Source organism: Ostrea edulis, chromosome 6, assembly GCF_947568905.1.
Source record: "Ostrea edulis chromosome 6, xbOstEdul1.1, whole genome shotgun sequence".
In the NCBI taxonomy this organism is placed as follows: Eukaryota; Metazoa; Mollusca; class Bivalvia; order Ostreida; family Ostreidae; genus Ostrea; species Ostrea edulis.
Window position 1 is genome coordinate 71,514,422 of NC_079169.1, and position 27,442 is coordinate 71,541,863.

Sequence of the window (27,442 nt, forward strand, 5' to 3'; positions counted from 1 at the left end):
AATTAAAACTAAACAGATATTTAGAAAGAACAGGTAGTCCTTTACCAATATTGTAAATTTGATGATCCCAGGGGTATCAGGGTGGGGCCAAAATGGTCAGTTATTAAATGTGTGAACAATAGACATTTTAACTTCTTCTTGATAACTATCATTCCAATTCTTTTCAAATTTGGTATGAAACTTATCTGGAACAAGGGGGACATAAATTGTAAATTTCAGGACTCCTGAACCTCTGGGGCCTTAGGGGTGGGGCAAAAACTGCCCAAAATAGACCAATTTTCAAAAATCTTCTTCTCTAGAACTGCACATGTGTAAGAAAAACTAAATGCATAGTGATGTAGAGCAGGAAGGCCTCTACCAAAATTGTAAATTTCATGATCCCCGGGGTAGGAGTTCTTGCCCCAGGGCGGGGCCAAATTTTTATATAATGTTAATTTGTTAAACACTTGAATAACATCTTCTCACGTGCCATTTATACTAATTTGAAACTAAATGAATAGAGCAGGTAGTCTTTTACCAAAATTGTAACTAAAATTTGATGATCCCCAGAGTAATGGATCTGACCCCAGGGTAGGGCCAAACTTAGTATATAGTATTTATGTGTAAGTTTGCTGATACTGTATCAAATCTAAATACATACTTAGGAATAGCAGAAAAGGATGTACAAAAAATGGTGAATTTCATAACCTAGGGTTATGACTTTAGGATGAGTCCAAATTAGTCATATCTTTTGATGTTTAAATGTTAATACACCTATTATTTAAAGCCTTTCATCAGTGTATGCACTTGTGAGTACAGTGAAGTTTTAAGAACACATCTTGTTTTCTACTGTTGCTGAACATTAGAATTTAGCTTAGATATTCAGAACAGGAATTGTTTTCTAGATTTCATAGCCGATGGAAGTAGTGATACTTTTTTCACTAGTACTCAGGTGACCGATAAGGCCTGTGGGCCTCTTGTTACATTGTACATTTATACGATTGTATTAAATTTACGGAATGCAACAAGAGTTGGGAAAGAGAAATCATCTCAGAGTTCAGTTAATTCCTCGTACACATATGTGTTTATATTGAACATCTAGTTGTGCCCCACTACTACTGATGAACACAAATTACCATGATTATTTGACATCCAATACTATATCATATGGCTCTAATGTAGCTGTATAGTGAATAATCAAACCTGTATATACCTGCAAAGAAATTAGTCGCTAGTTATTGCAGGGACTATATTAGGGCTGCGCAATAATATCAATATTCCGGTGTATTGCGGTTCTTTGACAGAGGATTTCGTATTGCGATACGTTTTTTCAGTACACATGTACCGATATACCGACGAAATGTTCGTGCTCGGTATATATATATATATATACATATATATCAACATAAAATCTCATCTTTTTTCGAAAAGGGTTTATTTGTATCCTTCGGACTTTTGTCGTGTTCAGAGTTAAATGTCACACTGTTATACATACATACATATATATATATATATATATATATATATATATATATATTTATAAGTGCGAAATTCCTACAACGCCTTACTTTCTTAAAATGTCGGATCTAAAATTATACAAGGCAAAGGGCACTGAAAAGGCCACGACACTGCTGATTTCTAGTATTTGAACTTAAACTTTTCGACGCAAGAGGCATATATTGCATAAACAAACATCACATACCATCATCTTCTGTAGACACGCAACGAAAACAACAATTTTCCTCAATTTAGAATATCATTGTATAATTCTTGTTAACAATGTAGATTATTAAAATTATTAATTATTAACATTTGTCGGGTTTTTTTTTCGTAGGGTATAGCATGTGATATTTGTTTTTATTATACTTTCATTTATGATACTCGAATCTTATTGGCCAAGAGAAAGTTGAAAAAAAAACCCATGTTTTCCTCTTATAGTATACGTAGACTGCACGCACTCCAGGGTGATAGTACTTGTATATAGCAACGGGTAACATACTTGACAACAGGTGACATAGATAGAATAAATATGCATTTATATGTTATAATTATAGGTGTCATATTTTCCATACAAAGTCTATAACCTTTTTATTATATACTTTCAATTTCATTTAAAAACTAACAATAATTTTATTTTTAACAATAACTTTATCGGTTTAACTGAGTAAAAGATGAAAAACACAAAAAAAATTGAAAATTAACGGCGTAGAAATTTGACTGTGACGTAATGTTTGCGGGCCGGAATGTTTCCGGGCATATATCGTGTGATATATGCCCGCAAACTTTTAAAGAAAAAAGAAGAGATGATATTGAAAGTATATAATAATCGAATCTTATTGGCCAAGAGAAAGTTGAAAAAAAACCCATGTTTTCCTCTTATAGTATACGTAGACTGCACGCACTCCAGGGTGATAGTACTTGTATCTAGCAACGGGTAACATACTTGACAACAGGTGACATAGATAGAATAAATATGCATTCAATAACTCTTCGATAAATAAAACTACCTATTATTTTATTAAAACCTTCTGAAAGTTTTACATAAATATCTATGAGAGAAGAGTTACCTCATTTACATAAATATAAATTTGAAAAAAGTTCCATGCGGTACCTTTTCAACAGATGCCGAGGGGCCTGAGAAACTATTGATAGTTTTTTTTTTTTGGCCTAAGAAGTCAAAATTTTCAGATTGGTATCAAGAATTTTAAAATCCGGTAGATCCCTCCCCCATGAAGAAAAAAATCGTAAATCAAATCCATATTGGTAAATCGGCTGTTTCCTTCGAAACGTTGTAGGTTAATGCATCAATCTAATTAAAATCAGTTCTTCTCTACCTTCTCCAGTGTAACGGTTAGAGAAGAACTGATATTAATTAGATTGGCTAATGCTAATGTTACACTCTACAAGTACAGGCCTCTAATGCTTTAAAAATATCATGCTCTATAAGGGAACATAAAATGTCTGCGTACGAAATTTACCAAAACGTTTCATGTTTTCTGTGACCGTACAAGTCCGTCAATGTCACTGTAATATTAATTGTTTGCTGGCGGAATTTCTCTTGGATTTGGCACAGCGGCAGGTTCAAACAAATTACATGTATTACTGAATCTAAAAATACGAACGAGAGGTCATCGATGTCGGAACATATCCATTGTGTATAATTTATGACTTTCAATAGAATAGCTGCTGCAGCAATTGACACGTATGACGTCGTGGCGTATCACGTGACTAGATAGCTCATTAGTGACGATTTGCGAAGCGAAGGTTTGAATATGTGCAGATAAATTGCATGTTTGTATCAATTGAAACAATGATATGTTGACGGTGTTACCGTTTGAGCGAGCGCAGCTACATGTTTGTACATATTTTGTAATTAAACAATATCTTTTTCCCAGATACTCAGTACAGGAATGAAATTAGACAGAAAAAAAAACAGTCCATTTTAGTTTTCTCCCACGGTTTTACCGAAATTATTAAAACATAAAACATACGAATGTGATTGAAATATTTTATACTATATACATTTTATTTAGGAGAGGGACTTGTAAGTTGTCAGAACTTGTTCCCAATCCTTTTGATTTCATCAATAAAATATGTTCAAAACAAAACAAAAAAAACCAAAACATTTTATTTCTGTTGTCTTCACTGTGACTTGTTAACCTTTGACGCGTGACTTGTTCTGAGCTGTATGCTCTCGACTCTCGACTGCCTCTACTCTCCTTAATTCTATTCTAAATCTAAGTCGCTAATTGTGTAATAAAAATGCCCAAGTCTTGTTGCAAACTTTTCAAGTTTGTAAAACTTTGTGAACAGCATTGCCTTTGAACATAAAACGCATTTCAATATAATGATAATTTTAGATAAATCGATAAATCCAATACAATTGCATATACATGCGCGGACCACCCACCCCCCATCCTATGAGTACAGCAACTATCTTATATACAAAAAAAAATTCATATAACAATCCCCCTGTAACAATGGTATGTTTCAAAGGAGAAAGAACATTATTTATAATACTATACACAATTCTAGCTGTAACACAATGATGAAATACTTCAGCATTCGCATATAATTATTGCATAAATTGCAACATTGTTGAGACCCTCTCCACTGTTGTTGTAATGATACATTAAGATTTATTCACAAAATTGGAATTAATTATAATTAATGATTTTCCAGACGTTGATAACAAGTGGCATGGTTGATTATCATGCCGGAGAGGAGGGGGATGGGGGAGAGTCATCGTGGTTTGCATTACCGGACGTGCCAAGGAAATGGATTTAATCAGTTCTTATTTTTAGACGCAGAATTCCATAATTTCATGGAGGTATTTTTTTTAAATAGCTTAAATTCAATACTTGTGCTCCCTCATATTAGTCTCTCTCCCTTTTAATTTTTTCTCTCGATGCCATATCACGTATGCCTAATTATCCCGGAAGCATGACTTCACCAATGGAAATAACAAGTATTTAGATCCGCCACTGTTAGTCTTACTATGACGTACGAAAAACGTAGACATGACGTCACATATAATCTTACCCTGCCTTTCATAAACATCGCACTTTGGTAAATATTACGCTTAATGGTGCACTGAATTTTCGAGCTAGGAGATCACAAGATTAGGATGATAATCCTCGTAAGTTCACAATCATAGTCCAAGGTGTGACTTTGCGAGATCTCGGCCATTTTGGACGAGGGACCTCTGGGATTGGCTTTAAAAAAATCTTGTTAAAGGTTGGGATTTAGCTCGGATTATATCCCACGCTCTAGTCGTTAGAGCTCGCAGTACGAACAGCGCTATAAAAGCATACTAACCGCACAATTACTGGGCATGTACCGGGAAATTAACGGACATTGCCGTCTGAATAACGGACATTTACCGGGTTAAACGAACGTGGGACACGTGAGAAACTGATATAACGTTCTTTCAATGTTAGACGAACGGAAAGTTTTATGCTGCTTAAATCACGTGACTGACAGAATGGGTATCAATCAAAAGTGGATATATCTTTTCAGACTTATCACCCACGCTGACATATTTCCATGATGCCTCCAAAAGGAAGGACTGCAATGTTGAGATGGGTAAGGGCAGGGGACGGGGAAAGGCTACAAGACTCCAATCTCCTCCCTCTGTCATAAACAATGCTTGGGAAGAGCATACTGCCCGAGATTCAACATGTAGAAACCCTGTCTGAATTTAGAGAGATATCTCTATTGACGGATATTATTGTCTGAAGAATGAATAATTATCGAGTTAAACGAACATGGGACGCATGGGGACGTCAGAAGAACAGACCTGTACTGGTCCTGTGTGGACGTCCGTTTGATGAACGTTATTCGCCAGTTTCATGAATTTCTTGTTCGTAAACAATGATGTCCATTACATCTTCAGTTGTGTTATCCGGTGAGGTGTAACTGCTGCTTAAATCACACCCGATTGTAAAAGCAAATCCCAAGTGAAATGTATTTTATGTCTTCATCTGATCACATACTTATGTCAGCAAATGCATCAAATAGTGATGCCAGCAATTCACTGAAGTAAACTAATGTGTTTTCTGCTTTTGTGATATGTTTCTAACAATTAGAAAGTACATTCGTATGTAAAGTTTGGGCCTCTTTTCCTAGGAGACCATGGTATGAACAAATTGAAATCTACACTATGTCAGAAACAATTTTAGTTTTATACAAATGATAATATTGTGCTCTGGTTTAGTCTTCATTACTTTGCGCACAAATTACATGCAACTTTAATTCCAGAGGGGAGGGGGTGTCCGGACCTCCACTCTAGATCCGTGCATGATTCGGATATAGTCATTAAGCGGTGTTTTGTGCAGATGCCACTAAATGCTAAGTGACTGACGGTGAGTGGTATGGTTAAAGTGTAAATGCAGGAAAAGAAAGTTCTCCTTATGTGTGAAAATCGCGTTCTAATACTTCAACACCAGTTCCACGATTTAATGATGAAAATAGTAACCAATGACTAGCTATCATGTATTTTTATATAAGACTATGTCACAGAACACGTGCGTCAGTTATCGACAAATGTAAGGCGATTCTATAAACAAATAATTATTACAGCGACGTAGCAACAGGGGAATTTGGCCCACACATTCTTTTGTTTTGGGAATGTAGTTTTTCCATAAATTTTACATGCGAATTTTGATTTACCCCCCCCCCCCTTTTATGATAGTACTGAATGCTTGCGAAAATTTAAGCATGAAACGATTAGAGTTGTAGATCTATTGACATTGATTGCAAATGCAGTCAGAGTTGTTCGTTTCTACTAAAAATATCTATTTTTGACATGTAATGGTCGGGGTTCGGGTTTTGTCCTCTTGGAACACACAATACAAGCGTATACTTTATCTTTTAGCTTACAAATGAGTAATAATTTAGATATCTAGATAATATCTAATAATTTAGATATCTATCAACTACCAACATTCACTCTTATAGCAGGGTAGATGCGAATATTTCATTACCATATATATCATGGAGTAACCTCTCCTAAATGAGTTCGACAACTTTGTAATATAAACGACAGATCGATGAAGTTGGAATTGTTTTAATAGGAAACATGCATGTCATAAAACTACAGGTACTGCAGCATGTAAATAATGAACAATATATTGTAATGAATTGATTTTCAAGTGTATATATTTAAAGCCTGTGTGTTTGACTTACTGCTAATTCAATTTTTACGGGGAAAATATAATCGAATTTTGCATTCGAACTCTCGCACTATCATATTATATTATATGCTCTGATATAAAGTTACCGATTAAACTATCGCGCTTTCATCTTCGATATTATTAAACTTTTTATTTTATAAACAAAGATTGCATTCGTTTGCAGACGTGCATTTAAAAAAAAAAAAGCCAGCCCAAAGCCATAATAAAATTCTTACTTAATAACATACATATTATGTATCATGAGTGGGGTTTTAATTCAGATGGACAATCATTAGATGTGCCTGACATAATGCTCAATACAATATTAGTATAGCATTTGAAATTACACATGCAACATACCCAATAAGTTATAATTAGCCTACATGTACGTTAGAATATTATGACTGGCCAGGCATATTTAGACATGTATTTAGATACGCATTGTAGCCGCCACAGTATATGCACACCAATTTAGAGGGATAATTCATATCGTAAACCATCTATGATAAAAAAGAATATGTGATTGAACTTTGCCATGTATTACATTAATTGCGTTGATATCATTGCGTATCTATATCAAACATAAAACGAGTAAAATTGGAATCGGAAATACATGTACCTGTGTCGAAGATTCCAATTCTCTGAGTACACACTATCTTCTTCAATGCAAACTACGTAGAGTCTTATAAAATTTAATATGCTGTACATATGCATATTATGTATTCATTAAACTTGTATGTATGAACACCATCAGCGTTGAAATTTGTATTACAGATGAACGCGGGAAATGGTTAAACGTTAAATTTAATAGTCTGCTCATTTACCAACCAAGTCGAAATTTTGCTCATTACTGACTTTCAACATGATTAATTTGCACACAAAACATCTTTGTGGTTGTTGCATGTGCTCTATCTTAAAAATGGTTTCAAAGGCATAAAAAACGGCTAATTTCGGTAAATCATGTCAATCGGAGATAAGGAAAATGACGTCACAGAACATATTACGTCACTAATTTCTACATGTATCATCAGGGCCAATGCCCTAGTGCATAATCATAATGATGAAACCAAGTGAAACCACATTTTAAATTTATCCTAATTTTGTGGCGAAATTGGGGCCTTAATGTACCTTGCCCTTTGCGGAAGCGAAATATTGTATTGAATTCATTTATTGAATATATCAACTTATATCAATAAAGTTTGAGCTAATTTTTACTTATTTTTAAAAAGAGTTATGGACCTTAAACCTAGCAAATTTCAGGAATTTGAGTTTTCTGGACTTTTTAAAAAGTGTATCCTCGCAGCTATTGACTTTTTATTCTTGATCTTACATGTATATTAATGAATCTACTTGATGACCAAAAGCAATTTTTATTTTAAACATATTTTATTGAGAAACTCAACAGGATTGGGCAACAGACATAGCCTATGTAGGCCCTCTCCCAAACGCAATAGAAAATAAACCATTGTGCTACAATGTTATTAGGTATTGACTGTCTGAAAAGACATCTGACGAAATACAATTTTTATGCCCCTTCAAAGAACAGGGGCATATTGCTTTACACCTGTCGGTCGGTCGGTGGGTAGACCACATGTTGTCCGCTCAATATATTGAGAACCATTCACTTGATCGTAATGATATTTCATATGTGGGTTGGTTATGAGTAGAAGAGGACCCTATTGTTTTTCAGGTCAAAAGGTCAAGGGTCAATCTACTCTGGACATAGGAATATACTATCTGTTCAATATCTTGAGAACCCTTTCCTTGACAGACATCAAACTTAGTACACTGGTACATCTAAAGGAATAGATGACACCTATTGATTTTGAGTTCATATGGTCAAAGGTCAAACTGGACATACATGTAGGAATATACTGACCACTCAATGTCTAGAGAACCCTTTGCTTGGCAGACATCAAACTTGGTACACTGGTATATCTTTAGAAGAAGATGACCCCTATTGATTTTGAGGTCACATGGTCAAAGGTCAAATTGGACATGGGTATATACTATCCGCTCAATATCTTGTGTGTATAACCCTTTTCAATTTTGCCTCATGGGGGGCATATGTGTTTTACAAACATCTCTTGTTGATGATGTTACGATAATAGTGATGGATGATAAAAGCACAACAGTTATGTTGTAGATCTATATGATTTAAGAATAATATATCGAACATACCATAAACATCTCAATATAAAGTATGGATGCGTCAGGTTGCGATACCAACAAACGTGTTAGTCCAGTGTGAGTCCTGATTAGACTGAAATTTGGGATATTCATGTTGATAAGCCCTGGACATACATATGCGTATGCCGGTCAATAGTATTTGATTCGTATCGAATGATATTTAGCCCCTTGCACTTAGAAAATTTCAAAGAATTCAGTTTCCTTTCATTAGTTCAGTCATACATGGGTATTTTGAATTGAAATTTGGATAAAGATATATCATCGGAATGTACAGGTCAGGTACTTTAAAATATATGAATCAGGTCTGATAACCTGGGGCAGAGTTATGGCCCTTAATGGGGGCATTCTTGTCGCTCCGACACATCTACATGTAGTTAAAGTATGGATTATTCACTTCCTGGTACGCTGGAACTGATATATAACTTATGTTATAAATAGTACCTCATGTGTTTAAGACAATGTTCTATATGATTATGTTTTGTTTGAACAGCATAAAAAGGTATATTCTTGGCGAAAGGTGATAGTTAACATAGTTAAGCAAAAACACTCATGCCTCCGCATTCCGCTTTATGAAGAGATATCAAAATTATTTTCTCTACGTTAGAACTTTGATATTTGATCACGATGCCATTTCCATAATAATTATACAGAGAGATGTCGTCTGTTGAATTGTAATTTTAAGAAAAGTCCGGAAAAACGTAATTAACGAACAACAAATAATGGTCAAAAGTGACATGGCGTAGTAATATACAGTTTTTGTAAATGATTAGAAGATATTGGCGCCTAAAATTTAGAGGGTACGGCAAATTATTTGTCATTTAAAGCAGACATTTGTTTGTAGCAGTTAGGTGATTTTTACACCTAATTTCAGAGTATGACGTTTGATGGGATGATTATTTTTCTTCAAGCATATGCTTCAGTTGGAAACGGTTCATAGTTTATAGCAAAATGGAGAGAGAAAAGACACTTATTCTCAGTCGAGAAGTCACTAAAAAGTATAATAGCCACTGACATTTATGCACTTCTCTTTCTTCTACAGGACATTGTGATAAGGGGTTCTCCAGTTTACCAGATATTGCATGACAACCATTTCCCCTTGAATTATATACTCAGACACTGATGCAATGCAATGGATTCAAAACGTTAATAAATTGGAATGATAGAGATTTAAAAACGTTTAACTATCGAAAAGGGATTGGTTTGCGTGAAAGTATATGCATTGTTGCCATGCCAATCCTTTTTTAAAATTAAATGTACATTTTTTTCTCTATACAGGTACACATGGAGAAATATCCATAACGTTTCATACTTTGGACAATGTTCTCAACTCATTGTTCGGTTCGATAAAGATCGTGCTTAGAGATTCTCTTACAAGGTTTAATTAGCGCAAGCGAGTGGATCTCTCAAATCATGTATGCTTCATTCTCAATTCTTCAGTATCATTTACATGTAAATTGTAAAAATATGTTATACCACATGACGAAATATATTTCACAAACGTTTTCGTGTTACAGCTAAAGATTTTAAGAGCTTGTCAAGGAGAAAATCATGTAAAAATATAAAAATGAAGAAAATGATGGTCGTCAATATCCTTTCTAATCAGTTCATTTAAGTATATGGTTGGAATGTTTATATTTTTTATGTTTAGTAACAGCTCATTCTCTATTTACATGTGGATTAACCACAGGAAATCCTTTACAAATATTAGGGATTTATTTTTTCAAAATGCAAATCAATTTTGAAGACATGAAAAGAATTGATTTTTAGATCACCTGAGTAAACTCAGGTGACATATTGCAATGGGTTGTCTGTCGTGCGTTTACAATTGAACATTTTTAACTTCTTGATAACTACCATTCTAACTCTTTTCGTTTTGGTATGAAGCAACATCGGAACAAGAGGAACATAAATTGTAAATTTCAGGACTCCTGCACCCAAGGGACCTGAGGGCTAAGGCAATAACTGCTTAAAAATTGGCCAATGTTAAAAAAATCTTCTCTACAACTGCACATGCGTAAGAAAAACTAAATGCATGTTGATGAAGAACAGGCAGGCCACTACCAAACTTGTAAATTTTGTGTAAAACATTTAAATAACATCTTCTTTAGTGATACTGATACTATATGAAAACTAGATAGATATTTAGAAAGCGCAGGTAGTCCTTTACCACAATTGTAAATTTGATGATTCCATGGGTAGGAATTTGGTATCAGGGTGGGGCCAAAATAGTCAGTTATTAAATGTGTGAATAGAACATTTTTAAAATATTCTTGATAACTACCATTCCAATTCTTTAAAAATTTGGTATGAACCATCGTTTGGATAAGGTGGCTTAAATTTTGAATTTCTGGATTCCTGCATCCCTTGAACCTTAGAGGCGGGGCAAAAATTGACCAATATTTAAAACCTTTCTTTTATACAACCGTGAATGTGTAAGAAAAACTAAATGCATAGTGATGTAGTTCAGGAAGACTTCTACCAAAATTGTAAATTTCATGATCCCCGAGATAGAAGTTCTGAGTCCAGGAAGGGTCCAACCTTCGTATATGTTTAATACCCTTTGTAATGCTATTGATTCTAAATTGAAACTAAACAGATATTTTAAAGGAGTAGGCAGTCGTTTACCATAATTGTAAATTTATGATCCTAGGAGGTAAAAGTTTGGTTCCAGGGTAGAGCCAAAATCATTATAGTAATTATATTTTTATTTGAAATACGTCTTGAAGTTTGCTGATATATAGGTAAAAAATTAAATGCATATTTAAGAAAAGGGTGTATCAAACTTCTGAATTTCGCAACCCCTGGGTATTGACTCTAGGATTGGTCCAGAGTCATGTTGTGTTAATGTTCTGTATATTATATTTTGTAATGTCTTTCATCATTATGGGCACTTTCGAGGGAATTTAAAAGAAAGATATGATCTTAAAACTTATACATACATGTACTTTTGTTGAATTAAGTATTCAAAACAAGAATGTTTTCTAGATTTCTTAGTCTTGGGACAAGTGATACTTTTAACTTATACTCAGGTGACCGATAAGGCATGTGGGCCTCTTGTTAAGATATTTCCATGTAAACTACTGGTGGAGAAATGATGTTTGACATCCTCAGTGTCCGTATGGAGGTTATATGGAACCTGTTATTTGATTTGATTTCCCCCCTTTTGTATGTCCCTCTTAGTTCCCATTAACCCCTCCTTTCTCTTTTGTTAGCTTATTATGCTTATCAAGTCATCTTACTCCTTATATAATCATTGTACTTTGAATAATATGTTATCACTTTACTTCATATTTATAGACTTTTAGAAGTATGGTAAGCCGTTTTACTATTTATTCGAAAAAGAGATATCTCTTTAACTTTGAGAACTATCTTTATAAATTGAGATGGAGTGACACGCCAAAGTGCGATGGTCCACACTCATGCGCCAAAGTGCTTTTCCTTGAGAAAGTTCATTGTATAATAGGCAGGACATAAGGGGAATCCTTTGACTTTTTTGACAAGTGTTAAACTCTCTTGATTAACGTTGTTATTTAGTTTTCTGACTGTCTAGCACCCACGTCTGCGATTGTGACAATCTTCTCTCTATCTCTCGTATATTGCCATTTTTGTTTTCTGACTGGCTGTCCCCAACCCGTTTTGAAAAAACGATGAGATAGATTGGAAATTATTGTACAGTTTTATGGAAGTTAAAGGACGACTAAGTAAGCCTCCTAGAAGTTCTTATATGTTGAAATATTGTCAAAGGTTTTTTGTCTGATTTACTGTGTGGCTAACATCACAAGACAAAGTACTGCACCACGACACAAATGACAGTTGTACGTGTAGTTGTAGTGTTCAAAATGCCGGGGTGTTTTTTGTGGGGGTTTTTTTTTTCGGTCACAGAAAATGTAATGTTGTCGTTAATGGATGTTAACCCTTGTTTTTGAACACGTTTGATATTTTTAGCGTCGTGTGTAATCATCGACGTTAGATGTACTAAATGTCCTTTGTCTCTGTTAAAATAACGCTAAGAATATCACAGGGTTTCTATTTCATTTGATCCCCGCAAAATTGTAGGAATTTTCTAGGATTGTCCTACATTAATAAAAACTTACGAAATTTATTAGACAAGTGAAAGTTGCTGGACATCAAAAACCGAGGTATTGTTTAACGGCAGGCGTTAGCACGTTAAAGAACCACCACTGCTAAACAGCTATGATCGCTTAGAGTAGTAGGTCTAATTACGCTTCTCCTACAGCCGATGATGTCTCTATGACTAGTGAAACATTCACGAAGGAACGTTAAATACCAAACCAGTAACTATCAGTGCGAATGAATGATATTTTCAGACAGGTAAACACACGAAAGTTAATTCCACTGGTGTATTCTGTTTTAAACATACATTAATTTATTTTCATACCATTGACAGCCATTCATGGAGAATAAGTCTTTGGTTAATATTTATCGTGTATATTTGGGTGGTTTATTTAAGTTATATTTATATCTGTAAATAATGGTAAGGACAATTTTGAATACTGAAAAATGTTTCTTAATCGATTGCAGATGTAGTCATGTATATATAGAAATAATACCAAGTGTAAGAAAATTTAGTCAAAGTGATTCAAGTTCCGCTTTCAAATTCAGGCTTTTGTTAAATACCTTATTTCAAAATTCCGTAGTCAGTGTAAAGTTTTTATCTTGTACAGATAGAATACCATCATTGCTGTTCAGTCGGGTATGGCATGTCAAACGTTGCAATATTTGATCTTTTCCATTTGTATTGTATAATTTTCCATTTGTATTCTATATTTTCCATTTGTATTGTATAATTTTCCATTTGTATTCTATATTTTCCATTTGCATTGTATAATTTTTCATTTGCATTGTATAATTTCCATTTGTATTGTATAATTTTCCATTTGTATTCTATATTTTCCATTTGTATTCTATATTTTTCCATTTGTATTCCATATTTTCCATTTGTATTATATATTTTTTTCGTTTTGCATTGTATAATTTCCATTTGAATTGCAAAATCTTTCATTTGTATTGCATCCGAGGGATTGTTTATTTTGATTTGTTACGAAGGATTTCATTAGTTTAGGTCCCACTTATATTTAGCCGTGACGTACCACAAATAGACTTACTATGCTACATGTACGCGCACAGTGGCGTAGCAGTGGGTTTTTTTTAATGTGTCAACGCCTGTCGCAACACGGGATGTCTGCTTTTAAGGTCACATTATCCGAAAGATCTGTGATTCTCACTTTTAGATAGCAATGCGTATGGGAAAGTATTAACTGGTTTGATGCAGCCATGACACGAGTAGAACTCGAACATGCGACCTCACGGTTACGAACCAAAGGATATATCACTGAACTACCGCGATCGGTTCCATATAAGGACTTGTTGAACATACATGTAGCTAGCAATGTGGAATCTTGCGCCGGGAGCCACCACCCCCCCCCCCCCTTCCTTCACAAATACGATATTTTATATATAGATGTCAAAAAAGCATGCATGTGCGTTTTATTTTGTCAAAACGCACTTGTTCCAGGGGGGCTTACAGGGTCGGATCCAGGAATTGCAGTTACGGGGGCGCCACTTTATGACCTAGTGGGTCCAGGGGGCGAAGCCCCCCATAGCTGGATTTTACAGATTTTATAGGGCTTGAAATATGTCATTTTTAATAAAGTAAAATTAGTAAAATGACGCAAATTTTAAGGGTTTCTGGAAAAATTAAGTTCTCTCAATAAAGTAATTCAAGAAATCAAAAGATTTTGTCATTTATTTCTCCGGGAATGGAAGAAATTATTGCTTCTTTTATCTTTTAATACATTTTTCTAAACAAGATACCAAGATTTACCTTAAATTTAAAAATGGGGGGGGGGGGGGGGGGGCAGTCCCCAGACATCCAGCAGTTTACTGCATCCTTTCGTTCAGAATTATCTAGATCAGCCAGTGGTTAAATAGGAGACTAGTTTGAATATGCTGATCACATTAGACGCATAAAAGCGTTCAATTAATTGGGGAGGGGGGTGTACGCCATTACACTTAGCAAATACGGTACATTCCTGTGAAACGTGGCTCCTGAACTTTACCTCTTCAACATCTCGCGCATTACCAAATTCGATAAACGATAACTCCATTGAATAGTTGTAACAAGCCAAACTCGATGTTAACAATTGACTGATTGGTGGGGACCCAAGGGCCGAATTAAGTCCCCCGAATCTACTGAATTCTGACTAAATAAAAATGTGCATGCTTTTCTGGAGAGTTCTATTTTAAAAAATAAATAAATCAGGGGGTGGGGGATTCGCCATTACTAGAGCTAGCTACGTATTTTCAAAAATAACTAGTCCTACTGTACATGGACCTGATCGCGGTAGCTCAGTAATATATCGCTTGGTTTGTGGGTGAGAGGTCGTGAGTTCGAGAACCGTTACTGTCATTGCCGCATCAAACCTAAGACATAAACAAAGACAGTGATTGCTCCTTTGCCAAACACTCGGCATTTAAAAGTGAGAATCACGGGTCTTTCCGTAATGACCCTAAAAACAGATATTCCGTATCGCTGCACAGGCGTTGGCACGATAAAGAACCGTCATTGCTACGGCCCTGTGTGCTAAGCACGTCTACAGATGTGGTACATCAGTGACGTTAACTAATGAAATCCTTCGTAACAAATCAAAATAAACATTCCCTGGATACAATCCAAATGAAAAATTATACAATGCAAATGGAAAATATCGAATACAAATGGAAAATTATACAATACAAATGGAAAATATAGAATACAAATGGAAAATTATACAATACAAATGGAAATTATACAATGCAAATGAAAAATTATACAATGCAAATGGAAAATATAGAATACAAATGGAAAATTATACAATACAAATGGAAAAGATCAAATATTGCAACGTTTGACATGCCATAGTCGGGACACAGGAATTATTGTAGAATAATCCTTATTTACAGTACTTAATTTACATTAGTTGGTTAGAAAAATTCATTCTTTATGTTATTTATTTATTTACACAAATAAAAATCTGCAATATGATAACGTTAAAATGCATATATCAAAGATTTTCATTTGATAACATACAATCTCTCATAATTAATATGTTCAGCGTGTAAATTGTATGATAGCTCTTGTTAGATTTTACAAGTGCATTTTATAAAACAAATAATTATACTAATTGGAAAATGCGACAATGTATAGCTCTCTGTTATCTGGATATGAAATAATCATATTTATGTTCCTTAGTTCTCCTGCCAAGCGACTGAACTTGTTTTTTGTTAAAAGCAGGCAAAAAACACGTAACACCATGTAGAAGTGAAAAAATGTCATTTATTGAGGTAAATGACGAAAAGTAGGAAAATATGATTAACAAGTACAAAAATGGGGGTCAGAAAAGGGGTACTTAAATAAAGAGTATTACGCATCTTAGGTAAAATATAATCCAATCTGACCCCCTGCACCATAATGGCATTGCAACAAGATATACATAGGAAAAAAGGGGGTCAACCAGACTAGAATAAGAATTGTACAGTATACATGTATCTTAGGTTGACCCCTAATAAACCTAATACAATTCCAAAACAGACAAAAATGCCATAAACAGCTGCCTGTCAGATATGAAATAATCATATATAGCTGTTGTATATATTAATTCATAATCAATCATATTACTTCGTTTTTGTGGGTTTTTTGAAAATTATTTTTTGATTAGTGTTATAATCCAAAGCACTGAAAATAGGATCCAAGGAATGGCAAAAAGTGCAATCATCACAATTATTCTCAAATTCTACTCTTCTCTCAAATATAATGTCAACGAAGATCATGTGATCATAAAAGGGAAATGAACACGAATTCCCCGTAGACCTAACTACAAGCCTTTGGCCCTCTCACTAATTCACTATATTGATTTTAGACAAATGTCCATCAACATTTGAAAGTTCATTCCAAGCGCTGATTAAAAAAAAAAACCCACTAAAATATATAGGGTTCCATTGATTTTATAAGTCATATTTGTTTACAATGTATGTGCGATCCGCAGTGAATTACATCCTTCATTTTATATATACCCTAACCACCATGATAATTAGCTCAGTTATTTCTTAATTTTGTTGCGATAATTTCTCATCCCGACAATTAAGTCAATCTCTTGTGATAGTTCCTTCAAATCCTAGACACTGACAAATATGTACCTCTACTGTAGCGTGTGTGCACAACCTTTGGATAAACATGGGTGGGGGGGGGGGGGGTGTTACTCTCAAGAATAACATAAAATCCTTAAATTTTCCTATTGACACGGTTATTTTCAGAAGTATCCAATTGGTGTGGATCGACCGGTTAAAGCAATACAGACTAACGGTACTTTTCAACTACCCAAGTATGCACCAATTAACACGCATCGGTATAACTAATAAAATCCCCAAGATCTGATGAAAAATTCAGCAAAATAAACAAGGGAATATTGCTTGAGAGCAGGTACGTGTAGGTGTTGTGCCTAATGTTACACTCTGATAGGACAATAGTGAGGGTTCTGCATGCCAACACATATCATGACATAGGACCAAGAAATTTAATCCCAAACTAATACCAAGAGGATCCGGGTTAGAATAGGTCCTCAGAACCCTTTGCATGTCGTAAGAGGCGACTAAATGGGGACAATTCTTAGGATGAGACCGCAAAAACAACAGGTGTGGCACGATAAAAATCCCTCCTTGCTAAAAGGCCATCAGCATCGATCATAGACCAATCGACAATGGTGACGTCTACCTATGAGCGGGACGTTAAGGGAACAGTCATTACTTATCAGCTGGGGGTTGGAGCATTTTAGTACTGGGGCGGAAGTCGTTCAAAAAGTGAAATCAAGGGGGGGGGGGGGGGGGAGATGTCACCAGAAGGGTTCTAATATTTCAAACCTGTCTGTTCAGCATGTATACATGTAGTTCAGTAAAGTTCTCCAACACTCAACGGGTAATTAATCTGATAATATGATTGCAGATGTCCAGGGATTAAAACCACGTGCCAATAGCCTTCATGTTCTGTATCTCTCCAGGATGTATTATGTTACTGTATCTTGTAAACATTTTCACCAGACTTGACATTTTCTATTCAGTGCAGGTACACATAGATGTTTCGGATATAATTAGCTTGATATAATTTTACTGTGAAATTCAAATTGGCTGCTTATTATTAAAATGGATTTACAAAAAAGTTTGTATTTACATGATGATTTATCTAAACTTGATGTCAAGCAAACTTATATAAATGAAAAACGGACTGAGCAATGCAAACTATAGGAATTCGATAGCATTGTTGGCATCAAAGTTTCCAAACAGAGAAGTGATGCTAACATTTTCTTTGTCGCTTTGTTTTCTGATACTTCTTCTTAGCGCCAACTTTCTCCGCCTCTGTAAGAACGGGTTGTTTCACCGATTTCCTACCAGAAATCGCACATTCTTTATATTTTAGTAGGGGAATCATAATCTTCGCCGGAAATATGTTACTGGCCCACAGGGCATGCGCGTCAATAATGTTTTATATCCCAATTTTACTAGCCACAGTTATCGGCGCGGGATACCGATTAATTTCGAAGACTGAACACTTCTTTATTGACTGAAACTCTTATATATGCCTCTGATTTACCTTGCGATTTCATGTTTATTTTGAAAAACTGAAGTAGTATACCCAGGGGTCCGTGTTTGCCCTTCTCTTAATTTTGTATTGCTTATAGGAGTTATGAGATTGATCACTGTTCGTTATCTTCACTTTTCATAATACCGGAAATACTAATATATATATATATATATATATATATATATATATATATATATATATGATATATATACCGGACATTTGGTCAGGAATTATATAAAATTCTTTACCAGAAATGTCCGACGAATTTCGTGTACTCCGTGGTTTTTTTTTTTTTTTTTTGCATTTATTTACACCTGATAACAGAATAGCTCGATCATACTTATCAAGTACCACTTGTACACGTATGTTTTGATTGCTTTCATTATCACTATAGTCCCTCTTTAGAGGGTTTGTTTTGAAATCTTTAAGAATTTCTTGAAGTACATCTCCATCACCTGTGTTTCTCACATGGCGTGTGGTTTCACCTTTCATAAATCCCTTAAAACTGAAGGATTATGTGCAGTTTTTCGTTCCAAATATTGGAACGTGTTTTTCGGTTTCATATCTAGGATGCGAGTTGCCTCAAATCGCTTTCCTTTATACACCGTAGTGTCCAAGAACTTGCATTTCATTCACCGATATTTCATATGTGAATTTAATTATACTACGAAACTTGAATTTAGACTTCGCAAAAGTCAACAACCCTTGAATTCTCTATAAGAACAGATTTTTTGAATACAATGATAGTCTCATATTTTGCATCTGGTACCGAAAGGAAAACGTTGCAAATTGTAAGTTCGAGTTCGGCTCGGATCATTTTAGAATTGATTTTGTAAGAGAAGACAAAATAGTAAATGGCGTAACGACTTTGACCCAAAGTAAAAACCACAAGTGACCGCTTCAGACGTTCAGAATGTGTGAGCATTAGTTAATAACCCTTGAGTTTACCTTTACTACGATGAAAGTAATGATGGAGAACTAGAAGAATCAGAATTGGGAGATTCTAAAGAAACTGACTGAAATGACAGAATTAGAAGTTGAAAGAGAGCTTTAACTCTTGTCTTAAACTTGTATTGTAATACTCAATAAACATGTTTAAAGTAATGCCACCCTTCTGTGATGTCATAAGATTTTGCAAAATCAATGATTTATTCAGATTTATGCATGATAGGAACATAAATTTTGTTGGAGTCTTAACCAATGGGTATTGTAAAAAAAATCTTGTTAAAAAGAAACTATTTCAAAAGTCTTAAGTTATAGATGAATAACCAACGGCATGTTTTAAAATATTGAATCCAAGGGCAATAACTCTATTCTTATTGATTTCTTTATCGAGTCTATAACGCGATAGATTTCCTTTATTTTTACAGACATTTTGTATACTTTTGTGATGATACAGTTTCATGAAATTGTTATGAATGCTATTATATCGTCATAACCAGTTTGTATGACATTTTGATAACGCTGTTTAGGGAAAATTTCAATTTTCTGACGGTGATATATGATTCTGTTTATGTATACCTTGCATCTGATGATCTATGTATTTTGTTTGATTATTTGTTAGTTTTAACTTTAATGAATGGAAATAAATACACTTTTTAAAGTTGTATCAGATAAAACTGCGAGTATGGAGTTACCTTAAACTTGAAATTTCGAATCATGTTGAATCATTCTTACACAACATTTGGGCTACCAAATTTTGTACTCTCATTTGCCCTATAAGCTTGTAGTAAGAAAGTTAAGCGCAAAGACTGACTTCTGCACATTAGAAATTTTGGTCTGGTAAAAATAATATTTGACAGGTAAAACTAGATTGTTTACCAGACCGAATATCCTGTTAATTAAAAATCATTCGCCTACATTGAAAACTGGGTATACTCCTTGTTTTTGTCAACAAATACAACCCTGGAATTCGAGAAATAAAGCAAAAGCTTTTAAAATACTGGCACATCTTCCAGAGAAACAATGTTTTCTCAGTTCTACCTATCGTGTCATATAAACACAACAATACTCACATCCTCAATTGTAAAATAATCAAACTGCATGATAATTGTAAAGTGCATATAGACTCCTGATGAGGCAGATTTGCATGCAGCTAAAATTCAATCTATTGATCAATCAATCATGTCAACATCAAATCCTCGTATCACACTGCCGAAACTCTTAATTAGTGTAGAGTCAAGTGATATGAGGTACGTGGCTGATGGGAGCCATGTATTTTCTTTATGGAGAAAAATATGTTATCTCCAAGATCTAGCCCGATCTGGGATCAAACATACCACAATCATCAAAATAAATGATTTGATTTGGCTTACGTAAAAATAATATTTTAGTCCTGAAAATATTGAAATTGAAAACAAATATTTTGATCCAAGCCTTCTCCTTTAAAATCGAATGGTTGTCCTCAATCAGTCATTGTACATGCACGGCTACAATACAAGTACACGCAGATTTGATAATACCATTAAACTTTCGGGTCTAAATGATTAACTTTGCCTTGATTTTCATCCAAAGTCAATGGGGGAGGGGGGGGGGGTCATACATGCAAATTATGGACCATAGGGGGGGGGGGGTCATGAACAGTTTATTCCTGTTTTAGGGTGTGTGTCGTAGGAGAAAATTTTGATAAATTTGCTACACCCCCCCCCCCCCCCCCCCTGAAAAATGAAAAACTGTTCCCTAAACAATTTACAATGAACTAACCAACCAAAACGCACTTAAAAACTAAAGTTAATTTCCATAATAAGCGAATTCTATCAAGAAATAAGATTAGAAGTTGTGATATGTACTGTTTAAAATATATATATATACATGTATATATATAAAGCAATATACGGTGACGTAAACTAAGGAGTAACGTATTAGTTACGTAAATTTATTGACCTTGATTAAAGTGAAAATTGTTATTATTTTGCTTTTTAATTTTCATATTCCGAATTACGAAAGATAAACTTCAAGGGGGGGGGGGGGGGGGTGGAGGGAGGGAGAGGTTAAAAATGTGTTTTCCTTGTACATGCAACTCACTGACATGGTGTACATGAAGAGCTAACAGGTCATTTCATGAAAGTTTTTGTCCAACTTGCTCGATATCAATTTAATGTAAATTGAATAGTGTGTATTAATGAGATTTTCATAGTAATATAGATCTAGAAAAGTAATGAATTCTGAAAAACCAGCATTTATTCATTAATTTAACGTACTTCCAGTGTATTGAATTCTCTCTATTCTAATGATATGTAAATCACGTCTCCCGGAGAAAATACTATAGGTGTATTTTAGATCATTTCTACAATTCTAGTAAGATATCGAAACATGTATTTTCGAATTCTCAAAACACGTCCAATAAAGACTGACGATTGAGCAACATATTAGACGCTATCTTTATACAGTCTACCCGAGATTAAATAAATCGCCTTTTTAATTGCACATTACAAATGATCGTTATCTAATAAAAATTTATTAATGTGCTATAATGAATAAGTCACTCTCTGACGAATTGATTTCAGTTTTACAGGCGTAGGAGTGGTATTTGTAAGAGCTGCTCAATGCACTTCAAAATTATCTAATGAAAGGGACATACCTTTTATCAATGGTCTTTGTAACGGATCAGCACTACACAGCTCCTTAGGATCTTGGGATTTATGATCTTCTACAAGTGATTGCCGAGAGGCGGAGAAGTTCCCTTCAACAATTAACTGTAAATGAATCAACACCACCGGACTCTTGCATCTATAGTGGTACTTTTCATTGATGGAAGCACAAATCTCCGATATCTATATCGATGCCGGAATATTGCCATGCGAAAAGATACCTTAGGTAATCAATGTTGAACAAGACTATAAAATAAAATGAACAGATGTAAATTAAACCTGGGAGAGGAATGAATTCTGCTGTTTTATATTTATAAACGTTTGCGTGAGGGAAACCGGAAATAAGAAAGTACCCGATGACGTTATGAATTGGATCTAGTAGTATTGCGGAAATACAAAGCAAGTGCAATTCAATTGAAAATCCTTTCATTTAAAAGTACATTACTAGTTAGAGTTACTTAACTCCCTTTAAACTTATAACCGAAATTATGATTGTAATTGTAAATTTTATTTACAAAGATGTGGGCACAGGATGGATCTTATTACATGCTGTCTGATGTTTTTCTATCGATATTATAGTTATTTAGGAACACAATCATTTGTTTCAAAGTACACAAATTGAAATTCTTAATAAAATATCTTTTACATTGAATTAAATAGTTCATTGTTGTTAGTGCACAATATACATGCATTGTACTTCACAAAAATAAATAGCACAAGGGATACCATCTCTTATAGCTTTGCTTGGTTTTGCTGGATTTTTATTTCAAAGCATGATGTAACAACGTTGATCAAATGAAATCTTAATCACTGCTATAGTCATGGCCTGTTTTATGAGTAAAATTGATGAAAGAATACGAAGCTGCCACAATGTCGTGCAACAACACATGGACGTAAGGAAACAGAATCTCGATACATTAGTTCAAAAGGTCATAGTACTTCACAGGTACGACAATTCCATTTTATTCCCAACGTAAAAGAGCAATTAATAATAAAGGCTTCGTTTAAAAGTGCCGACAATAAAATTGGATCCGACATTTTGTCTGCAAATGTCAGTTATTGCAGGACTTTTTGCATTTAATGGTTAGTGGATAATAATCCACTAGAAGTAATATCAGATTCAACTGTTGCTCTCTTTGAAGTGTGTGAAAGTATGTCAACAGCCTCTCAGATTGATAGCGCAACGGTCTAGTGTTGACCTACAATGGAGTTGTACCATCTGTTCAGTTTTGCACTATTAACGGTTACTGATAGTTTTTAATCAGTGCTTCTAAAACAAAGTGCATCACCATGGTATTGAACTTGTGAATGGCCATATTAAAAAACAAAGTCTTAACATAAAACTTATTTATGCATAATAACGTGTTCCCAATGCATTTAAGCAATCATTGATGCATTTTTAGATAATTTGTGCACCCACCAGTGAATACTACTGTCCGAAGTGTCACAATATCTTTGATTAAGTAGTTTAGGGATAGAATAGAGTTCACATTTATTATACCGGCATGCGCATATTGCATTATATTGTTCTTAATGTTTATGATGTCCATGGTTCGTGGATTTTTGTTTTCATTTTCATAGAAATTGTATGTATACATGATATTTGAACGAGATTTCCTCATGATATCTATATAGATAGATAGATAGATAGATAGTACTTTCCTGTATGTAGTCGTGCGTTACGTTGCTATGAGAGATAAACACGACTGAAGAAGACCGGTAACACGGTCGAAATATTTCAACAAAGTGTATAGAGTTTATATATATATATTGCTCCTCTGAAAATGTTCATTAATAAAATGCAAACCTATTTTGTCAACACATGGTGGGAATGTTAAGATAGGCCGCGGTTGTGTAGTGGGAAGATCCTTTTCTCACGCAGGTTAAGAGCGAGTTTCAAATCACTCCTGAGTCAGACCTGAAAATTGAACTTCTGTCTCCACGCGCTTGGTATGGGAAATGAAAGTTAAGAATATTTCCAATGAAACCTTTAAAAATTTATTACCTACTTTACTTTACTTCCGGCGCAGGCAACCTTATCATTAACCGTCGTACACCTACTTTACTTTACTTCCGGCGCAGGTAACCTTATCATTAACCGTCGTACACCTACTTTACTTTACTTCCGGCGCAGGTAACCTTATCATTAACCGTCGTACACCTACTTTACTTCAGGCGCAGGCAACCTTATCATTAACCGTCGTACATTGAATAATTCTGTTCTATTTAAAAGTGGTTTTGCAGTCATTAAGATAGGCATATGCATTTAATTCAAATATCGAACACAGTTATTCTTCACAGTAACAGAATTATTAAATAATCAAATCATACCAAAGCCAGATAATGTGTAGTGAATTGATGTCATTCTATACCTTCATAAATGTCAGTATCGTGCCTCAATGCTTCCACGGGAATCATTTCAAATTTTCCAATAGTAGTTCTGCATTTCTATATCATATAAGACCACTAATTGTCGTACAAATTCCATTATACCAGTTACAAGGACTGCTGTCTCGATTAAGCAAAGGAGGCCTTCATGACAGGTCAATATGAATGCAAATGAAAATTCATTACAACATAAAAACAGATGAATTGCTTTCATATATTACATAAAATGACGAGCGTTACATTGCACAAGAAATATTTTCAATATGTTCGGAACTAGGGTTAATGAGTGAAAAGAGGGTGATTGTTCAGGTCACAGATCATTAGAACGTCACGTGTTTCTTTATTGTATCGAGACAAGATACCGGAAATTAGACTTCCGCCACGCCACTTCCTGTGTAAATGCAGCGTATAAAGTCCGATTTATCTGTTTATCGAGCTGACCATCCTATTAAATCGTAAAATCCAATCCCCAATTCCAATTACAACCAACAAACTTGCGTAAAATCACCAAACTTGTGTCCTATCTCATTAATGGGCACCATTTGACCACATTATTTCAATGCCATACGAATATTTTGCGTCATTGAGACAAGAGACAAATAAAGTGAACGATATGTACATGTATATACAGATTATACAAAACATAACAATTCTTGCAATAGAACTCAATCGTTTTCCGGAAACGGCGCACTATGTATTAATAAATGATACAACATGAAATGTTATGAAAGACTCTTGGTATTTAACATTTAGTTTCGCCGTTGATTCTATCACCCCAAATCACATTAAACCGATTACTCTCTCTCTCTCTCTCTCTCTCTCTCTCTCTCTCTCCAAACCCTTGTCTGTAACAGAATGACAGTTTTCTCTCTTTTCCTATCCTAACGTCAACTTTAATTGTAAGTACATGTAAATCCTGTGTTGTTGGTTTTTTTTTAAAGATGAAACTGCTATATTTGACAATTTTCTGTTGTGCTTCTATTCTTCCTTCGTTGTTTAATTGAAAAGTTCAATATCCTCATTTAGGATTTCCAGGAACCATCAGCTCATCGTAACTTCCACTACTCCTAAATACTGCTTTATATTCTCTAATCTTGATATTCAACATAATGCTATTTGCAAGTCATTTAATAGGCATTACCAACGTATTATGTTGTTGAGATCGAAGTGTTCTTTTTTGTTTTAACGATTTACGGATGTATCTAACTTAGAATATATAGTTTAGTTAGAGAACTCCCTTTCAGCATGGGCAATTATACAAAGTTGAAAGTGATGTTTAAAATGGTTCTGATGACATCTAGCATTGATATCATCATTAGATGTAAGACATGTACATTTTTGTATGCGTTAGTGCTGATTTAACAGATTTAGGAATACTGTTTTGATTCAATTTAGGGAATTTAGTTGAAGAAGAACATACAGATCATATGAATATATTTCCCTTTCTTTCCCGCTTTCTGCACGCAGTAGTTTAATGAGTTAACAAAACAATTAAAAGATAATATGCTATCTGCCATGAAAAATATGAATAATATGGACATTAGCCATTTAATGTTTAGCTAAGACAGTAATAAAACGTTGACCATCAACTTGCATATCCTTTAATAGACCATTAACTTGCATATCCTTTAATGTACATTGTAATTCATAAATTAAAAAATATATATATGGATTTGATACAGTTTGCCAGTGAATATTATATGCATGAAACAAGTTGTGTATTACATATCCACATTACTGGTGAAAGGTTCTTTTCAAAACACATTTTAGAGTTGTCATGTTTACAAACTGTCCAAGTGGCACTGTATATACTGTTAAAATTCCACATGCGGCACGTTTCCAGTGAAATAACTCATCATTGTGTAATAAGCATCTTCAATTTATAATTTTGGTTTTAATCACAAAATGGAACTGTAACACGATTACTGTTATTGATACTGCCCTTTCAAGATATGAAATTCTTCAAAACCATGCTTCAGATTTAGGCACATTTGGTATCCCAGTAGGTGGGTTGAATGAATATAAGTTACCATACCTATACTGGATTCCTAAACTACATAAAAACCCTTACAAACAAATATACATTGCTGGATACAGTAAGTGCTCTACCAAACCCATATCGTTGCTCCTCACGAAAATATTAAAGCTGTGAAGGAGAAACTTCAAACTTACTGTGCGACTACACATGCCAGAAGTGGTGTAAATCAAATGTGGATTCTAAAACATTCTAAAGAACTTTTAGTTAACTGGAAATCGCAAAAGTTTTCTCAGATCAACAACATCAAAACCTATGATTTTTCAACACTTCACACGACCATTCTTCACAATAAATTAAAGACTAGACATTTTGACATCATAGACAGTTGCTTCTTCAACAAAAGTGGAAAACGGAAATATTCATATCTAGTGTAATTAACGAACAGTGATCAATCTCATAACTCCTATAAGCAATACCAAATAGATACTTGGGCAAACACGGACCCCTGGACACACCAGAGGTGGGATCACGTGCCTAGGAGGAGTAAGCATTCCCTGTCGACCGGTCACATCCGCCGTGAGCCCTATATCCTGATCAGGTAAACGGAGTTATCCGTAGTCAAAATCAGTGTGCCAAGAACGGCCTAACAATCGGTATGAAACACGTCAGACAGAAATCAGAAATATGCTTAAACTGTATGAATCATTTGTTTTTACTTTCTTAGCAACATACATGCACCATAAATATCTCTCAGCTGATCATTGAATATATGTATAAAAAAAGACTCTAAATTTATTTTAATAGGGTCTTATTCATGTTCGAGATATGTGGGTCAGTACCTGATGCAACGGTTGCGTCCTACCAAAGGTAAAAATGTTGTTAGTACCAAGATCTACTATTGATAACATTGTTTGCCAAGGATATTATTGATACTCAAAACTGTGAACAAATTTTTTTGATAGCCATTGGTAGGGACATTAACATTGGCAACCAGTATTTACCAATGGTA

The 27,442-nt window shown here is 34.5% G+C and overlaps 1 long non-coding RNA gene across 1 annotated transcript in view; it reads right to left on the reverse strand.

Annotated features, from left to right (window-relative positions):
• The window catches only part of LOC130046935 (uncharacterized), a 43,226-nt gene extending 20,911 nt beyond the window's left edge, over positions 1–22,315 (reverse strand). Inside the window, exon 1 of the long non-coding RNA XR_008796006.1 lies at positions 22,058–22,315. This is a non-coding gene — a long non-coding RNA (uncharacterized LOC130046935). The remainder of the gene's footprint in view (positions 1–22,057) is intronic.
• Between the last annotated feature and the right edge of the window lie 5,127 nt (positions 22,316–27,442).